The following is a 20,727-nucleotide window of genomic DNA, read 5'->3' on the forward strand; positions in this document are numbered from 1 at the left end:
GAGGGTCTGTGTGTCCATTATTATACATAACTGTGTGAAGTGTGAGTTGGGGAGGAGGGTCTGTGTGTCCATTATTATACATAACTGTGTGATGTGTGTTTTGGGGAGGAGGGTCTGTGTGCCCATTATTATACATAACTGTGTGAAGTGTGAGTTGGGGAGGAGGGTCTGTGTGTCCATTATTATACATAACTGTGTGATGTGTGTTTTGGGGAGGAGGGTCTGTGTGCCCATTATTATACATAACTGTGTGATGTGTGTTTTGGGGAGGAGGGTCTGTGTGTCCATTATTATACATAACTGTGTGAAGTGTGAGTTGGGAAGGAGGGTCTGTGTGTCCATTATTATACATAACTGTGTGAAGTGTGAGTTGGGGAGGAGGGTCTGTGTGTCCATTATTATACATAACTGTGTGAAGTGTGAGTTGGGGAGGAGGGTCTGTGTGTCCATTATTATACATAACTGTGTGATGTGTGAGTTGGGGAGGAGGGTCTGTGTGTCCATTATTATACATAACTGTGTGATGTGTGTGTTGGGGAGGAGGGTCTGTGTGTCCATTATTATACATAACTGTGTGATGTGTGAGTTGAGGAGGAGGGTCTGTGTGTCCATTATTATACATAACTGTGTGAAGTGTGAGTTGGGGAGGAGGGTCTGTGTGTCCATTATTATACATAACTTTGTGAAGTGTGAGTTGGGGAGGAGGGTCTGTGTGTCCATTATTATACATAACTGTGTGAAGTGTGAGTTGGGGAGGAGGGTCTGTGTGTCCATTATTATACATAACTGTGTGATGTGTGAGTTGGGGAGGAGGGTCTGTGTGTCCATTATTATACATAACTGTGTGATGTGTGTGTTGGGGAGGAGGGTCTGTGTGTCCATTATTATACATAACTGTGTGATGTGTGAGTTGGGGAGGAGGGTCTGTGTGTCCATTATTATACATAACTGTGTGATGTATGAGTTGGGGAGGAGGGTCTGTGTGTCCATTATTATACATAACTGTGTGATGTGTGAGTTGGGGAGGAGGGTCTGTGTGTCCATTATTATACATAACTGTGTGATGAGTGTTTTGTGGAGGAGGGTCTGTGTGTCCATTATTATACATAACTGTGTGATGTGTGTTTTGGGGAGGAGGGTCTGTGTGTCCATTATTATACATAACTGTGTGAAGTGTGAGTTGGGGAGGAGGGTCTGTGTGTCCATTATTATACATAACTGTGTGATGTGTGAGTTGGGGAGGAGGGTCTGTGTGTCCATTATTATACATAACTGTGTGAAGTGTGAGTTGGGGAGGAGGGTCTGTGTGTCCATTATTATACATAACTGTGTGATGTGTGAGTTGGGGAGGAGGGTCTGTGTGTCCATTATTATACATAACTGTGTGATGTATGAGTTGGGGAGGAGGGTCTGTGTGTCCATTATTATACATAACTGTGTGATGTGTGAGTTGGGGAGGAGGGTCTGTGTGTCCATTATTATACATAACTGTGTGATGAGTGTTTTGTGGAGGAGGGTCTGTGTGTCCATTATTATACATAATTGTGTGATGTGTGTTTTGGGGAGGAGGGTCTGTGTGTCCATTATTATACATAACTGTGTGAAGTGTGAGTTGGGGAGGAGGGTCTGTGTGTCCATTATTATACATAACTGTGTGAAGTGTGAGTTGGGGAGGAGGGTCTGTGTGTCCATTATTATACATAACTGTGTGATGTGTGAGTTGGGGAGGAGGGTCTGTGTGTCCATTATTATACATAACTGTGTGATCTGTGAGTTGGGGAGGAGGGTCTGTGTGTCCATTATTATACTTAACTGTGTGAAGTGTGAGTTGGGGAGGAGGGTCTGTGTGTCCATTATTATACATAACTGTGTGATGTGTGAGTTGGGGAGGAGGGTCTGTGTGTCCATTATTATACATAACTGTGTGATGTGTGAGTTGGGGAGGAGGGTCTGTGTGTCCATTATTATACTTAACTGTGTGAAGTGTGAGTTGGGGAGGAGGGTCTGTGTGTCCATTATTATACATAACTGTGTGATGTGTGAGTTGGGGAGGAGGGTCTGTGTGTCCATTATTATACATAACTGTGTGATGTGTGAGTTGGGGAGGAGGGTCTGTGTGTCCATTATTATACATAACTGTGTGATGTGTGAGTTGGGGAGGAGGGTCTGTGTGTCCATTATTATACATAACTGTGTGAAGTGTGAGTTGGGGAGGAGGGTCTGTGTGTCCATTATTATACATAACTGTGTGATGTGTGAGTTGGGGAGGAGGGTCTGTGTGTCCATTATTATACTTAACTGTGTGAAGTGTGAGTTGGGGAGGAGGGTCTGTGTGTCCATTATTATACTTAACTGTGTGAAGTGTGAGTTGGGGAGGAGGGTCTGTGTGTCCATTATTATACTTAACTGTGTGAAGTGTGAGTTGGGGAGGAGGGTCTGTGTGTCCATTATTATACATAACTGTGTGAAGTGTGAGTTGGGGAGGAGGGTCTGTGTGTCCATTATTATACTTAACTGTGTGAAGTGTGAGTTGGGGAGGAGGGTCTGTGTGTCCATTATTATACATAACTGTGTGAAGTGTGAGTTGGGGAGGAGGGTCTGTGTGTCCATTATTATACTTAACTGTGTGAAGTGTGAGTTGGGGAGGAGGGTCTGTGTGTCCATTATTATACATAACTGTGTGAAGTGTGAGTTGGGGAGGAGGGTCTGTGTGTCCATTATTATACATAACTGTGTGAAGTGTGAGTTGGGGAGGAGGGTCTGTGTGTCCATTATTATACTTAACTGTGTGAAGTGTGAGTTGGGGAGGAGGGTCTGTGTGTCCATTATTATACATAACTGTGTGATGTGTGAGTTGGGGAGGAGGGTCTGTGTGTCCATTATTATACATAACTGTGTGATGTGTGAGTTGGGGAGGAGGGTCTGTGTGTCCATTATTATACATAACTGTGTGAAGTGTGAGTTGGGGAGGAGGGTCTGTGTGTCCATTATTATACATAACTGTGTGATGTGTGAGTTGGGGAGGAGGGTCTGTGTGTCCATTATTATACATTACTGTGTGAAGTGTGAGTTGGGGAGGAGGGTCTGTGTGTCCATTATTATACATAACTGTGTGAAGTGCGAGTTGGGGAGGAGGGTCTGTGTGTCCATTATTATACATAACTGTGTGAAGTGCGAGTTGGGGAGGAGGGTCTGTGTGTCCATTATTATACATAACTGTGTGAAGTGTGAGTTGGGGAGGAGGGTCTGTGTGTCCATTATTATACATAACTGTGTGAAGTGCGAGTTGGGGAGGAGGGTCTGTGTGTCCATTATTATACATAACTGTGTGAAGTGCGAGTTGGGGAGGAGGGTCTGTGTGTCCATTATTATACATAACTGTGTGAAGTGCGAGTTGGGGAGGAGGGTCTGTGTGTCCATTATTATACATAACTGTGTGATGTGTGTTTTGGGGAGGAGGGTCTGTGTGTCCATTATTATACATAATTGTGTGAAGTGTGAGTTGGGGAGGAGGGTCTGTGTGTCCATTATTATACATAACTGTGTGATGTGTGAGTTGGGGAGGAGGGTCTGTGTGTCCATTATTATACATAACTGTGTGAAGTGTGAGTTGGGGAGGAGGGTCTGTGTGTCCATTATTATACATAACTGTGTGAAGTGTGAGTTGGGGAGGAGGGTCTGTGTGTCCATTATTATACATAACTGTGTGATGTGTGAGTTGGGGAGGAGGGTCTGTGTGTCCATTATTATACATAACTGTGTGAAGTGTGAGTTGGGGAGGAGGGTCTGTGTGTCCATTATTATACATAACTGTGTGAAGTGTGAGTTGGGGAGGAGGGTCTGTGTGTCCATTATTATACATAACTGTGTGAAGTGTGAGTTGGGGAGGAGGGTCTGTGTGTCCATTATTATACATAACTGTGTGAAGTGTGAGTTGGGGAGGAGGGTCTGTGTGTCCATTATTATACATAACTGTGTGATGTGTGTTTTGGGGAGGAGGGTCGGTGTGTCCATTATTATACATAACTGTGTGAAGTGTGAGTTGGGGAGGAGGGTCTGTGTGTCCATTATTATACATAACTGTGTGATGTGTGTTTTGGGGAGGAGGGTCTGTGTGTCCATTATTATACATAACTGTGTGAAGTGTGAGTTGGGGAGGAGGGTCTGTGTGTCCATTATTATACATAACTGTGTGATGTGTGAGTTGGGGAGGAGGGTCTGTGTGTCCATTATTATACATAACTGTGTGATGTGTGTTTTGGGGAGGAGGGTCTGTGTGTCCATTATTATACATAACTGTGTGATGTGTGTTTTGGGGAGGAGGGTCTGTGTGTCCATTATTATACATAACTGTGTGATGTGTGAGTTGGGGAGGAGGGTCTGTGTGTCCATTATTATACATAACTGTGTGATGTGTGTTTTGGGGAGGAGGGTCTGTGTGTCCATTATTATACATAACTGTGTGATGTGTGTTTTGGGGAGGAGGGTCTGTGTGTCCATTATTATACATAACTGTGTGATGTGTGTTTTGGGGAGGTGGGTCTGTGTGTCCATTATTATACATAACTGTGTGATGTGTGTTTTGGGGAGGAGGGTCTGTGTGTCCATTATTATACATAACTGTGTGATGTTTGTTTTGGGGAGGAGGGTCTGTGTGTCCATTATTATACATAACTGTGTGATGTTTGTTTTGGGGAGGAGGGTCTGTGTGTCCATTATTATACATAACTGTGTGATGTGTGTTTTGGGGAGGAGGGTCTGTGTGTCCATTATTATACATAACTGTGTGAAGTGTGAGTTGGGGAGGAGGGTCTGTGTGTCCATTATTATACGTAACTGTGTGAAGTGTGAGTTGGGGAGGAGGGTCTGTGTGTCCATTATTATACATAACTGTGTGATGTGTGTTTTGGGGAGGAGGGTCTGTGTGTCCATTATTATACATAACTGTGTGAAGTGTGAGTTGGGGAGGAGGGTCTGTGTGTCCATTATTATACATAACTGTGTGATGTGTGAGTTGGGGAGGAGGGTCTGTGTGTCCATTATTATACGTAACTGTGTGAAGTGTGAGTTGGGGAGGAGGGTCTGTGTGTCCATTATTATACATAACTGTGTGATGTGTGTTTTGGGGAGGAGGGTCTGTGTGTCCATTATTATACATAACTGTGTAATGTGTGTTTTGGGGACGTGGTTCTGTGTGTCCATTATTATACATAACTGTGTGAAGTGTGAGTTGGGGAGGAGGGTCTGTGTTTCCATTATTATACATAACTGTGTGAAGTGTGAGTTGGGGAGGAGGGTCTCTCTGTCCATTATTATACATATCTGTGTGAAGTGTGAGTTGGGGAGGAGGGTCTGTGTTTCCATTATTATACATAACTGTGTAATGTGTGTTTTGGGGAGGAGGGTCTGTGTGTCCATTATTATACATAACTGTGTGATGTGTTAGTTGGGGAGGAGGGTCTGTGTGTCCATTATTATACATAACTGTGTGATGTGTGAGTTGGGGAGGAGGGTCTGTGTGTCCATTATTATACATAACTGTGTGATGTGTGTTTTGGGTGGTGGTTCTGTGTGTCCATTATTATACATAACTGTGTGAAGTGTGAGTTGGGGAGGAGGGTCTGTGTGTCCATTATTATACATAACTGTGTGAAGTGTGAGTTGGGGAGGAGGGTCTGTGTGTCCATTATTAGACATAACTGTGTGATGTGTGTTTTGGGGAGGAGGGTCTGTGTGTCCATTATTATACATAACTGTGTGATGTGTGTTTTGGGGAGGAGGGTCTGTGTGTCCATTATTATACATAACTGTGTGAAGTGTGAGTTGGGGAGGAGGGTCTGTGTGTCCATTATTATACATAACTGTGTGATGTGTGAGTTGGGGAGGAGGGTCTGTGTGTCCATTATTATACATAACTGTGTGATGTATGTTTTGGGGAGGTGGTTCTGTGTGTCCATTATTATACATAACTGTGTGATGTGTGAGTTGGGCAGGAGGGTCTGTGTGTCCATTATTATACATAACTGTGTGAAGTGTGAGTTGATGAGGAGGGTCTGTGTGTCCATTATTATACATAACTGTGTGATGTGTGTTTTGGGGAGGTGGGTCTGTGTGTCCATTATTATACATAACTGTGTGAAGTGTGAGTTGGGGAGGAGGGTCTGTGTGTCCATTATTATACATAACTGTGTGAAGTGTGAGTTGGGGAGGAGGGTCTCTCTGTCCATTATTATACATAACTGTGTGAAGTGTGAGTTGGGGAGGAGGGTCTGTGTTTCCATTATTATACATAACTGTGAGCTGTGAGAGGACTGGAGGAGGGTCTGTGTGTCCATTATTATACATAACTGTGTGATGTGTGTTTTGGGGAGGAGGTTCTGTGTGTCCATTATTATACATAACTGTGAGCTGTGAGAGGACGGAAGGAGGGTCTGTGTGTCCATTATTATACATAACTGCGAGCTGTCAGAGTATGGGAGGAGTTCCAACGGAACTGCGAAAAGTTACAAATGTAGTAAGTTTGAGAAAATGAAAGGGGGGAGTGTGGAAAAGAGAACCAGAGGGAAAATATGTGATAAGGTGGAGGGTTTAGGGGTTAGACTTAGGAGTTGAGGTTTCTGTTCAGGTAACGTCCAGAGTTTTGAGTTCTGGTCAGGATGAGCGTTTCAGGGTTAGGGTCGGGGGTTAAGGCTTAGGTTTTATTTTTGTGGTTAGGCTAAGGTGTTGTGATTGGAACTCAGGTTATGGTTCGGATTTATGTTTAGTGTTAGGCGTTTGGTGTTTGGCATTATGTTTAGGAGTTGTAGTTTGCGGTTCGTCGATGTTTGGGGTATGGGGTTTGAGATTGGGGTCAGGGTGTAAAGGTTAAACTCGGGTAAGGGTTAGGTTTTGTGTTCGGGCTAAGGTTGCCCTTAGGTTTAAGGGTTGGGTTACAGTTAGATTACGGATAGGGTATGGTTACAGTTATGTTTAGGTTTATGTTTAAAATTAGGGTTGCATTTCGCTTTAGGCTTAGCGTTACAGTTAGGGTTAGGGTTAGAATTAGTCTTGAGTTTACAATTACGGTTAGGATTTGCGTTACATTTAGTTTTAAGTTAGTGTTATGCTTAGAGTCAGGATTAGGTTTAGAGTTACAGTTGTTAGCTTTAGGGTTATGTTTACCGTTAGTGTTAGGTTCTGGATTACAGTTAAAGTTAAGGCATGTGTTAGTTAGATTTAGAATTATGGTTACTGTCACGGTCAAGTTTAGCATTCGTGTTACATTTGGGGTTAGTTTAGAGTTTAGGTTAGGTACATTGATAGGTAAGGGTAGGTTGATTAGGGTTTGGATTACAGTTAGTTTTAGGGTCAGGTAAGAGAGAGAGAGAGACAGACACAGCGAGAGAGAGAGTCTAGAAGTGAGTGATAACAACTACTGATAGTTACATAGTGCTTTTACCCTAGCAGCGAGGCCATGGAGGGATTTGAAAACAAGGATGGAAATTTTAAAAGCGAGGCTTTGTTTTCCAAGCAGCCAAGGTATACCACCAACCACAGGGAGTGATGGGTGAATGGGGTTTGGTGCGAGTAAGGACCGGGAAGTAGAGTTGTGGATAACTTCAAGTATACATAGGTTAGAATGTGGGAGATCAGCCAGGAATGTATTGGAGTAGCCAAGTCTGGGGAAATAAAAGGTAGGGATGAAGGTTTCAGGAGCAAATAAGTGGAGTCAGTGGTGGAGTCGGGCAGTGTTATGGAAGGGTGAACAGGTCGTCTTAGTGACGGCATAGATATGTGGGCAGAGTTCATCTTGGGGTCAAGTATGACATTCAGATTGTGAACAGTCTAGTTCAGTCTTAGCTTTGTTGCCAGGGTGCGGGATGGAGCCAAGGGAAGATCCATATGGGTCAACAGAGGTAACGGTGCTGCAGCAGGATGACATGCCATTCTAGGTGACAGCATGCTGCAATGAGATAGATAAGAATGGGAGCAGGTGAGAGCAGTCCCACCCAGCTGGACGACAGTGGAGAGATGCTGGTGGAGGATTGTGTGGTCAACCATGTCAAAGGGTGCAGTCAGATCGAGATGGAGGAGGAGGGAAAGTCCACCTTTGTTGTGTGATAAGAGCCATTTCAATGTTTTGACAGTGGTGGAAACCTGGTTGAAGGGATTCAAACATGAAATTCCAGGAAAGATGGGTCCGGATGTGCGAGATGACAGTCCGTTCAAGGACTTTGGAGAGGAAAGAGATATTGGATACTGGGAAGTAATTTGCAAGGTTACAGGGGTCAAGGATTTTTTTAAGGAGAGGGTTTACGGCAGTAGATTTAAGGGAAAAATGCACATTACATGAGGCGAGAGATTTGTTAACAATATCAGCTAACATGGGGCACCAGGAAGGGTGTCGCTACTGTCCACCTGAGTAGCTGCCAAGTGGAGTTCTCTGGGGCTGTCCACTCCTGTGCAGAGCCTGGCCCCGCTCCCTCACCCTGGGTCCTGTATCTCCACCCGCGCCCATCAGCTGGGCAACCTGCAAGTCTTTTTGGCATGTGGGAGAAAACCGGAGCACCCGGAGAAAAACCACGCAGACACAGGGAGAAACTTGCAAATTCTACACAGGCAGTATCCAGAATTGAACCCGGGTCACTGGAGCTGTGAGGGTGTGGTGCTAACCACTGCGCCCAGATACTTCACTGCACTCTTGAGCTGTTCTCTGAACTTGGACTGAGTTGCCCCATAAATAAATGTGTTTGTGCAGCAACGTAAATTCATCAGCAACAATCCGAATCGCCGAAATATAAATTTAGAATTATTGTAATCACCGGCATCTGTTCCTGGAATATTATGGTATATGAAGTCTATAACTTACACCAACCATAGAAGTATGAAGCTGCCGGATATGCTGAAGAGTAAAATCACAGACTTCCTTCTGCACTCCATCTCTGGGTCACTGCGATTAACTCCCTTGCTCTGACCTCTCAGTCCTTTATGGACTAGCCTGGCCACTAAAATGTGTCTGACTGTCAGAGCGTTGAGCATCGGAATTAAAATGAATGGGAGCAATGGGATTTAAACCGTCTCAAACCAGTCAAATCCCACCCATCCTGGCTCAGTGAAATAGCTTGACTTTGGATAACAGAGCCACGGTGCATTGTTGATTATCTCTCCAGGTTCGAGTGCAAAATACATGGGTACATTTTCTAAATAGAGCAGAATGCAGATTGTTGCTAGAACCACAGCCGTGTTTTCTCGGTGCAGTATTTAGTTTTCAGCTTCTGGCAACAAATGGCCACAAATCGATCAAAGGAGGAACCAGACTGAACAGTCCGTGGCTGCACAGAGCAGGACGACATTAACACTACACACAGGGGTGATATCCAGGAAAGAACTTGGGAAATAATAACAAATCGTCCGGTACTGTACAACCTCAGTGATAATGACCATTAGATCTGCTGTTGCCATGGCCACCAGGTAGCGAGTGGTACAGGTGGAGAGTCCCCACTTTCCCCGGGACAGCATCACAATTGCCAGTAAATTAACTGTCAGAGAGAGAAGGGAATAGAGACTGGAAATGACTGATCAAACATTCTTCGTGTCTGACCCAGTGAGTAGGGAATGGGTTTAAGCACCAGAACATCTGGTTTGGGTGTGGGTTAAGCTTAAAATTTTAAAATCTCAATGCCTCCAGCTAGCCCACCTTTGGGATTAACTTTCTGGTCAGGGGATGTGCAGTCAGCCACTGCCAGGAGGTGGGTTGGACATTTAAATGTTTTAATTATGCTGGAAATTTCTTATTAAATCAGTTTTACAGCTTTAACTATGACTGGCTGTGTTTCTCCATAACACATCACATCCCAGACAAACACACCCGGAGTTGGTGATCGGAACTGTCTACCTTCCCCTCCAGAATCAGACCATCCTGGGATCAGACCCCTGCCCCAGGATCAAACACCCCTTGGGATCAGACCTGCTAGAATTTGGCCCCCCTCCCTGGATTGTATGCCTTTGGGATTTGACACTCTCCCAGGATCATACCCCTCCTCCTGCAAGGATCAGATGTGACCCCCAGATGGGATCCATTTCCGGAATCAAACAACTCACAGGACTGGATATTCTCCCGGAATCAGAACCCCTCCCTGCACCGAGCTCCAGTATCAGACTCTCCTGACATTGGGTCTCCACTTTGGGTCATGGATTTGATAATCCCCCTCCCCTTCCCTGAAGTCAGACCTCGCTCCAGCTGATTAGAGCACTCCCCGAGAGTGGGGGTCGACAATGCAGCGATTGGCATTGTCGCCACTCTCTCCCACTCTGGAGTTGGGGATTGGACAACTCACCCAACCCCCGATATCAGGCAGCACCCCACCACCCCATACCCCATCTTCATGGTTTCAACCCTTCTGGACCTGGGGCCTACTCTGAAGACCCCCATGCCCGGCTCAAAGCCAAGCCTGTCAATCAGGCTGTGGTCAAGGCACAGAACCTGTTCAGGATAATAGAAACTCCTCTCCCACTCCTATTCATTACCAGGCCTAAAATAGTTGAGTAATAACAAAATACTGCAACTGCTGTAAATCTGTTAAAAATAGGAGTATGTTGCAACAGTCAGCAATGTGGAATTGGAATTCCTCCCTCAACCCCCCCACAACTGGACATTAAAACTGAACTTTGTGGAGTATGAGGAATGAACCCCAACCCCCAGGGGCAACAATACTGTGAATGAGAGCCAAAACTCACAACAAAGCACATAGCGGCAAGCCGTATTCGATGGGTCAAATTCAAACATTCCAACAGAACTGATACTGTTAAAGGACTGGAATTTGGCACATTGTCATAACAGTGACACAGGATAACTGCCATCATATTAAGTGATTGGAAAGGCCATTGTTACAACTTACCAGCCCCAGACCAGAGTATTCACTCCTGTCAAGACAGCAGAGAAACCTTTTCATGGAAATCAGCTCTGGAGTCTGGAATACCTCACCTTGGTGGAGGTCCTCAGTCATGAAAATAACATCAGCACTAAATTGATCTGGCTGTGCCAGGCAGGTAACAGAGGAAAGAGATTAAAAGGTGCTAATTGCTGACCATCCAGCAGGATGACTTCAGGAGATGTGTTTATGATATTTCAATAAGGATCATCATAGAAAGGACAAGATCAAAGTGTTTGGCACTGCAGTTATGTGAAGAAGGAAGGGGACTGGTCATCTCAGGTCCAGGCCGACAATCAACATTGGTAATGACCAGCCGTGTGGGTGATCTTTACGTTTGTCAGTCAAATCTTGAAGGGGTTTGTACTGGGGTGCTGCAGTCAAGAAGGAGGGTCAGGAACGGTCAACCTGGCTCATGAACCTACAATTCTCACTGGCAGGCCGAGCCACATGGAGGATTGTAAGTGATCAGCCAAATCCAAGGGGTATATGGTGCTGAGAGATTCAAAACATTTTCAAGTGTAGGAACCAAATCCTGGGAGGGTTTGGGTTTTGAGTTGCGTGAACGTGGAGCAGAAACTTAGGGTTTTGCCAGTGGAATTTTTTTTCGATAAGATTTAAATTAGTTTAGAGGTCTTTGTAACAGGGTGTTAGGAGGTTTCTTTTTAAATAAACAAATTAGTGGTTCAGCCAAACCCTGTCTCCTCTGCGATTTTGTTCTTGTAATTCCCAAAGTCCAAGAACTGTAGTAAGGGGGTACGGGAATGGAATCTCTTACAGCAGGTCAGGCAGCATCTGTGGTGCGAGTATCAGGGTTAACATTTCGGGTCAGTAACCATTTATCAGCACTGGACGATATTACAGATTAACAGTTTTAAATCAATGATAGAGTCGATAGAAAGTGAGGTCTAGAGGGATGACAGAATAATGGGATGAGGTCTGTGATCAGGTGGAGAGCAAGAATGATAGAGTGACGAACGGGATGATGTGTAAGGCAAATGGCACAGTTAAAGAAATGAAAGATGGGCCCAGCGGATGTGCAGATGGTTACAGCGAAATCATAGAGGGATAGGGGGGAATGGAAAATCTGACATAAAGGAGAAGATTCCAGTGGCCTGGAAAAGTAACAGAGAATGGTGGGTGGACCCCAGGGTTGTGGACCAGGTTGCCAACTGTGTACCTACAGGCGAACCTCACATCAAGCACAAGCCCACACCCCCACCTCTCCCTGTGACTCTGGTGTAGCTATGCTCCATTAACAGCATAGGCCGCCAGACAATGTGGGAGCAATGGGTATAATCTGATGTTTTTTGCTCTCGGTATTGAATGCAACAGACAATAAAATGCCTAATCAAAAACTCTGGTGTTGTTCCTCATTGAGCTTCAGTTTAAAAGTGTGTAGGGGGTCGAAGATAGAGAGCTCAAACTGGGGTTGAGATGTAAAAGCATAGTGGCGCAGTGGTTAGCACCACAGTCTCACAACTCCAACGACCCGGGTTCGATTCTGGATACTGCCTGAACGGAGTTTGTAAGTTCTCCCTGTGACTGTGTGGGTTTTCGCCAGGTGCTCCGGTTTCCTCTCAGAGCCAGAAGTTGGTAAATTGGATGCAACAAATGGACCCTAGTGTAGGTAGGGGAACTATGGGGATGTGAGAGGGTAATGGGGATAATGTAGGATGAGCATAAAGGGGTGGTTGATGGTCGGCGCAGACTCGGTGGACCAAAGGGCTTGTTTCCGTGCTGTACCTCTAAATAAATAAAATAAAGTGACAAGCATCTGCAAGTGCTGGGTGATGTTTGCAGAGTGAACGGAGGTGTCCAGTAAAGCAATCGCACAATCTGCGTTTGCTCCCCTCCCAATGTACAGGAGATTCAGTTATGTTCAACAAATTCATTGACTAAATTGTAAGAACAAACAGACTGATGCTTCACCTGGAAGTAGTGGCTGGGGCCTTGGATAGAGCGAAGGGAGGAATTGAAAGGGAAGGTGTTACATCTCCTGCATTCGCAAGGATAAGTGCTCATATATAAAGTGCAAGAGGGTGACCAGCGAAAGGGTTGGCCCACTCAAGGACAGAGATGGGAATCTATGTGTTGAACCAGAGGAATTGGGCGAGGTGCTAATTGAGGACTTTGTATCAGTATTCACCAAAGAGAAGGACTTAGTGGATGATGAGCCTAGGGAAGGGAATGCAGATAGTCTCAGTCATCTCATTATCAAAAAGGAGGAGGTGTTGGGTGTCTTGCAAAGCATTAAGGTAGATAAGTCCCCAGGGCCTGATGGGATCTACCCTAGAATACTGAGGGAGGCAAGGGAAGAAATTGTTGGGGCCTTGGCAGAAATCTTTGCATCCTCATTGGCTACAGGTGATTCCCCAGAGGACTGGAGAATAGCCAATGTTGTTCCTTTCTTTAAGAAGGGCGGCAAGGATAATCCAGGGAATTATGGGCCGTTGAGACTTGCGTCAGTGGTAGGGGAACTATTAGAGAGGATTGTTCGGGACAGGATTTACTCCCATGTGGAAACAAATGAACTTATTAGCGAGAGACAGCATGGTTTTGTGAAGGGGTGGTCGTGTCTTACTAATTTGATTGAGTTTTTTGAGGAAGTGCCGAAGATGATTGATGAAGGAAGGGCAGTGGATGTTATCTATATGGACTTTAGTAAAGCCTTTGACAATGTCCCGCATGGCAGACTGGTACAAAAGGTGAAGTCACACGGGATCAGAGGTGAGCTGGCAAGATGGATGCAGAACTGGCTCAGTCACAGAAGACATAGGGTATCAGTGTATGGGTGTTTTTCTGAATGGAGGAATGTGACTAGTGGTTTTCCACAGGAACCTTTGCTGTTTGTAGTATATATAAATGATTTGGAGGAAAATGTAGCTGCTCTGATTGGTAAGTTTGCAGACGACACAAAGGTTGGTGGAGTTGCAGATAATAATGAGGATTGTCAGAGGATACAGCAGGATATAGATCAGTTGGAGACTTGGGCGGAGAAATGACAGATGGAGTTTAATCTGGACAAATGTGAGGTAATGCATAATGGAAGGTTTAATGCAGGTGGGAGGTATACAGTAAATGGCAGAACCCTTAGGGGTATTGATAGGCAGAGAGATCTGGGTGTAGAAGTCCACAGGTCACTGAAAGTGGCAACGCAGGTGGATAAGGTAGTCAAGAAGGCATACGGCATGCTTGCCTTCATCGGTCGGGGCTTAGAGTATAAAAATTGGCAAGTCATGTTGCAGCTGTACAGAACCTTAATTAGGCCACACTTAGAATACTGCATGCAATTCTGGTCGCCACACTACCAGAAGGACGTGGAGGCTTTGGAGAGGGTACAGAGGAGGTTTACCAGGATGTTTCCTGGTCTGGAGGGAAATAGCTACGAGGAGAGGTTGGAAAAACTCGGATTGTTTTCACTGGAACGACGGAGGTGGAGGGGCGACATGATAGAGGTTTACAAAGTTATGAGCGGCATGGACAGAGTGGATAGTCAGAAGCTTTTTCCCAGGTTGGAAGAGTCAGTTACTGGGGGACGTAGGTTTAATGTGCGAGAGGCAAAGTTTAGAGGTGATGTGCAAGGCAAGTTTTTTGCACAAAGGGTGGTGAGTGCCTGGAACTTGCTGCCAGGGGAGCTGGTGGAAGCAGATACGATAGCGACGTTTAAGAGACATCTTGACAAATACATGAATAGGAATTCAATAGAGGGATATGGGCCCTGGAAGTGCAGAAGGTGTTAGCTTAGGCAGGCATCAAGATCGGCTCAGGCTTGGAAGGCCGAATGGCCTTTTCCTGTGCTGTACTGTTCTTTGTTCTTTGTTCTTTGATAGGAGTCGATATTGGAGGTAATTGAGGAGTGGACCACAGTTTCGCAATGAGCAGCGAGACTGAAAATACTGAAACTGCTGTAAATCTTATCAAAATAGGGGGATGTTGCAACAGGCCGCAGCCCACGCTGCCTCTGTGGAGCAAAAATTAGTGTTATAATTTCAGACCAGTAGCCTTTTATCAGAATGGGACGATATTACAAATGGTTTGTGGTAAACAAGTTGGATCTGGCATAAACACTGGAGGATGAAGCGCTAACTGTGAAGGCTGGAGGGGTGGGCGGTGAGGACAAGCGAAACTTTGTCCTTCTCCTGACAGGGAGTGGGAGGAGTGAAGGCAGGAAAGTGAGAAATGGGATGGACACGGTCAAGGGCCCTGCTAACCATAGTGGTGGCGAATCCTTGGTTCAAGAATAATGAAGGCATTTCAAAGCACTGCTGTGGAAGGTAGCATCGTCAGAACAGATGGAACCAAGGTGGGAAAACTGGGAGAATGGAACAGCGCCTTTCCAGGAAGAGAGGTGGGCGGAAGTATAATCAAGGGAGCTGCAGGATAAAAGTAGATATTGGTGGACAGTCAATCCCATGAACTGGAGGTACAGAAGTCCAGCAAGAGAAGGGAATTGTCAGAGATGGACAATGCGAAGGCGCGGGAAGGACAGAAATTAGAAGCAAAGTTGATTAAATGTTCCAGTTGAAGGCAAAATAAGGAAATGACAAGAGTACAGTCATCAAAGTACTGCTAAAACTGTGTGAAGGAGGGGGCCTGAGCAGGATTGAAGCAAAGAAAGGTTCGCATATCCTACACAATGGCAACATAGCTAGGACCCGTACAACTCACATAGTGACTCCATGTAAGTGTGGAATATCCCCCTGTTTACAAACAAGTTCCACACACCTACACTTTATAACAGGGCATGGGTCAGGATCATGAACCAATGAGGATCTTCATTCCCATGACAGAGACAGCGAGCAAGAGAGGAGCTCCAGCAAAAATGGCGGGTGAATTAAACAAAACTAAGCAATTTCTCATGGGGCCCTCGGAATGAACCAGAAGATAGTGGAGGGAAACTGTACAGGAAACGGCCCTATGTTGTCTGTCACGCAAGATCCTATCCACTGTGAGTTTAGCAACAGCTTGGGTTTACTGGACTTTGGACAACAGAAGGGAAAAATGCATGGCCAGAAATGTAAATCGACTTCTAGAGCAGAGCCCCGAGCTCAGAAGGAAAGGAGTCTCCGGTGTTGTGAGACAAGTAGGAGGAAAAAGAAACTGTGGGTGAGGATTCAAAGCCTGAAGAAGGTAGAGAGGTCTTTGAGAGGAGAAACTAAACTGACAAATAATTGTGAATACATTTACCAAAATAACCTTCAAGATGTTTAATTTAGAAAGGGGAGTGATATTCGATAAAGTAATCAAAGAGACGGTAAATTCTCTGGTCCGGATGAATTGCACCCACACATACTAAAAAAGGCTAGTGAAGAGATAACAGAGACACAATTGTCTGTTCCTTCATTATCACCAGAATAGCCAATAGTGTCAGAGGACTGACGGACAGCAAATGTGATTCTTGTACTTGCCACAGAAACAGCACAAGTGCAAAGAACTATACACGAGTTAGCAAAATGGCAATGTGGGAAAGATAATGGAATTGGTACTTAAAGATGTAACAGGAAGACATCTGGAACCAAATAATATAATATTTAGCACTTTTTTTTATTATTATTCATTCATGGGATGTGGGTGTCACTGGGAAGGCCAACATTTATTACCCATCCCTAATTGCCCTTGAGAAGGTGGTGGTGAGCTGCCTTCTTTAACCGCTGCAGTCCATATGAGGTAGGTACACCCACAGTGCTGTTAGGAAGGGAGTTCCAGGATTTTGACCCAGCGACAATGAAGGAACGGTGATATAATTCCAAATCTGGATGGTGTGTGACTTGGACGGGAACTTGCAGGTGATGGTGTTCCCATGCATTTGCTGCTCTTGTCCTTCTAGTTGGTAGAGGTCACGGGTTTGGAAGGTGCTGTCTAAGGAGTCTTGCTGCGTTGCTGCAGTGCATCTTGGTTCAGGAATGATCCCAGGAAATAATAATAACCAATACGCATCAGTATAACCTCAGTGATAATGACCATTAGATCTGCTGTTGCCATGGCCACCAGGTAGCGAGTGGTGCAGGTGGAGAGTCCGCACTTTCCCCGCGACAGGATCACAATCGCCAGAAAATTAACTGTAAGAGGGAGAAGGGAAAAGAGACTGGAAATTACTGATCAAATATTCTCCCTGTCTGACCCTCACAGTAATACAGGATTTTAGCTGCAAAAACAGCTGGAATGGGATTGGGTCACAGGTTAAAATGTAAAAATCTCAACTCAGACCCCAACCCACCTCCGACCCGTCCACCTCCGGGATTAACTGAGTCGAGACAGGGGGAGGGGCGGAAAACCGCTCCCAGGGGGGAGGTTGGTCATTTAAATATTTTAATCTGTTTGGAAGTCTCTGATTGAATCTGTTTTCCAGCTTTAACTGTGTCCGGCTGGGTTTCTCCATTACATCCCACAGCCTGCACAAAGACCCCGGGATTGGCAATTAGAAACCCCCTCTCTCCCTGGAATCCAACAGGCCCTTGGGATCAGACACACCCACCCACGCCCCTGGATTACAAACCCCCCGCACCCACCCACCCCCTCCACTACCCCATACCCTGGGTGCAGACCGCCATCCCAGAATCCAACACTCACTGCCCCCGGGATCAGATGCAAACACACGGGACTGACCGGCCTTAGAAACAGGACCCTCTGAATTACCCCCCACAGAATCAGATATCCCCCATGATCAGACCCAGCTGAGATCGGACCTCTACCCCGGATTGATCAACCCCTTGGATTGGACAACGCTCCAGCATAGGAAACCCCCCTGAGTTTGCGAATCAGACACCATCCCTCCACTTCCCCCTCTCCTTCCCACTTCCCCTCCCCTACCCCTCCACTTCCCCCTCTCCTTCCCACTTCCCCTCCCCTGCCCCTGCACTTGACCCTCTCCTTCCTACTTCCCCTCCCCTCCCCCGCCCCCTCCACTTCTCCCTCTCCTTCCCACTGCCCTTCCCCTCCCCCATCCCCTCACCCTCCATATGCACCCTCGTGCTCCGGTTTCCTCCCAAAGCCAAATACTTGAAGGTGATAGGTAAATTGGCTGTTGTAAATTGCCCCTAGTGTAGGTAGGCGGTAGGGAATATGGGATTACTGTAGGGGTAGTGTAAATGTGTGGTTGTCGGTCGCCACAGACTCGATGGGCCGTGGGGCCTATTCAGTGCTGTATCTCTAAAAAATAAATAAATAATTTCTCCTCTCCTAACTTTCCCTTCCCCTCCCCCTCCAATTTTTCCTCTCCCTTCTACTTCTCCTCCCCTCCCCCTCACTTTCCCCTCTCCTTCCAACTTCCTCTCATCTCCTCCTCCACCTTTCTGTCTCCCTTCCACATCCCCTTCCCTCTCCCTTCACTTTTCCCCCTCCCTTACACTTCCCCTCCTCTCCCCCTCCACTTACCCCTCTCGTTTCCATTTCCCCTTCCCTCCCCCTCCACTTTTCCTTCTCCCATCCACATCCCCTCCCCTCCCCCTCCACTTTCTCCTCTCCCTTCCACTTCCCCACCTCTCCCCCTCCACTTTCCCCTCTCCCTTCCACTTCCCCTCCCCTTCCCCTCCACTTTCCCCTCTCCCTTCCACTTCACCTCCACCTCCACTTCTCGCTCCCCCTCACTGTCCCCATCTCCCTGGACTCAGACCGCACTCCAGGATAGGAGACCCCTGGCGGAATTGGGAATTGACTGCCCAGTGATTGGAGATGTGATCACACTCTTCCCCCTCCAGATTTGGGGATTGGACAGCCCCGGTATCAGACAGGTCCCCATATACCGGGCTCATGGTTCAGACCTCCCTGGTCCTGAGACCTATTGCAGAGACCCTGTTGCCTGACAGGAAGCCAGGCCTGTCAATCATCCTGATGTCAGGGTGGGGAACATGTCAATGAGAAAAGAGGCAGATTGTGAAGTTAAAATTCTGAAACTCCACTCCGCCAATGTCACTCACACCTGGTAATATCCAGGCCTAAACATTGGAGCAAAAAAACCAAATCCTGAGACTGCTGTAAACCTGAGCAAAATAGGAGAATATTGAAAACACTCAGCAGGTCAGGCAGCATCTGTGGAGAGAGAAACTGAGATAATGGGCTGGGCTTTACTAGCACACCACAACTCGTGGCCGTGTGCATTGAAGTTGACGGACCGCCCGCGTGCAGTGTCACCGCTGAGTCCCTGTGATATTTCACACGGGGGCTCATTCACCTCACAGCGATGGGCCGCCCTCACCCCCATGTTATGTGGGGAGAGACGGAACATCCGGTGCCATAATGGACGTTAGCTCAGATGTGTAGCAGGTACTGGGACCCTATTTAAAGCAGCTCAGCACCTGTTTCCTGACAGCTGCCAAATAAAGTCACTCACAGCCAAAAGACAATGTGATCAGTAGTTTCCTGCAGTCAGGCTGCTCGTGCGGAAGTAGCACCGTGAAGGAGTACCCGCAAACGTTTACAAAATTCACCATAACACCAATGGTCTGCACGGGTGACACAACACTGTGAAAAGTTCAATCTCTAAATCTTCTTCATGGTGTGTCCTATGGAGTAGAGACCCTTTGGTTGATGAGGCACTGCCATGTATCCCTAGCTCGTGTAGCCTGGGTGCCCTCCTGCCCTCCCATGCAACTTTTCTGCTGTAAGTCCTCAGCGTCCTCATAGCCCGAGGAGGATTCCTGCTGACGTCTCTCCTCATCACACCAGGCCTGCCCCCTATTGTGTGGGTAGTTGTGCAGAGCACAGCAAACAGCAAAGAAAGGAGCTGCCCTTTGTGGCTCATAGTATAGGGCACTCACCCGATCTATCCAGGCAGTGAGAGAGCATTTTCAGCATGCCGATCACCTGCTTAATGGTGGCTCCTGTAGCTCAGTGGCTGGTGTTGTATCTCTCCTCTGCAACAGTGGTGGAGTCTCTCACTGTTCTCAGGAGTCATATCTGCAAGGGGTATCCCTTGTCCCCAAGAAGCCGTCGCTCTATCTGAGGCAGTTCCGTGAGCAGCGGTGGCAGCTGGGACTGGCACAGGATCCGGGTGCGATGGCAGCTGCCTGAGAAGCGGGCTCAGATTTGCATGAAACATCTCCGGTGATCACATACCAGCTGTACCTAGATTGAGAGGAATCCCTAAATGGTAGTGTCTACAGATGGTAGCCTGGCAGGAGCCCTGATGGCCACATGGGTACAGTCTATGATCCCTTTCACCTTTGGTTATCCGACAATACGGCCGAAACCTATGGCCCTCTGGGTTTGGCTGTGAGAGCCCGTCCTGAAGTCGGCATATTCACTGAGCCGCTGGTACAGGGCATCGGTGACCTCCCTGATGCAGTGCTGCATTGCTGAATGTGTAACCCCCACAAAGGACTCCTGTTGGCCCCTGAAACGATGCAAAAGCGTCAAGGTTCAGAGCAGCTACCACTATGAGGGTACAGGCATAGGATGTCCCATGGGCTGTCGGTCATCCTTGAGCAGGGCACGAAGACGTGTCGCCACCTCTCTCTACATGCACAGTCAACTCTGACACTAGTGCTCGGACATCCACTGATATGTCATGTGAGGCCTGTCAATGCACGGTGTTCTAAAGTGGTGAGCTCTCCTTGGCGGTTGCTGCTCAGGACTGGGGGCCTCTGCATGGGCTGCACCTGCCTCTTGGTTTTCCCTGCGGTGCATATGGATCCTCAGGAGAAGCTGATCACACAATCTAGGATAAGCCAGACTCATTTCCATTTGATAAATAAAGTTGTAACCTTCTCTTATTCGAAGGTTCCTAACAGGGCAGGCATTGTTATTGACAGGTGCATCAGGTAATTTCATGGATCAACTATGTGGCATGACCTGGCATTGCCCATCTTAGTTCGCA

This window comes from Heterodontus francisci, chromosome 38, assembly GCF_036365525.1.
Source record: "Heterodontus francisci isolate sHetFra1 chromosome 38, sHetFra1.hap1, whole genome shotgun sequence".
Lineage (NCBI taxonomy): Eukaryota > Metazoa > Chordata > Chondrichthyes > Heterodontiformes > Heterodontidae > Heterodontus > Heterodontus francisci.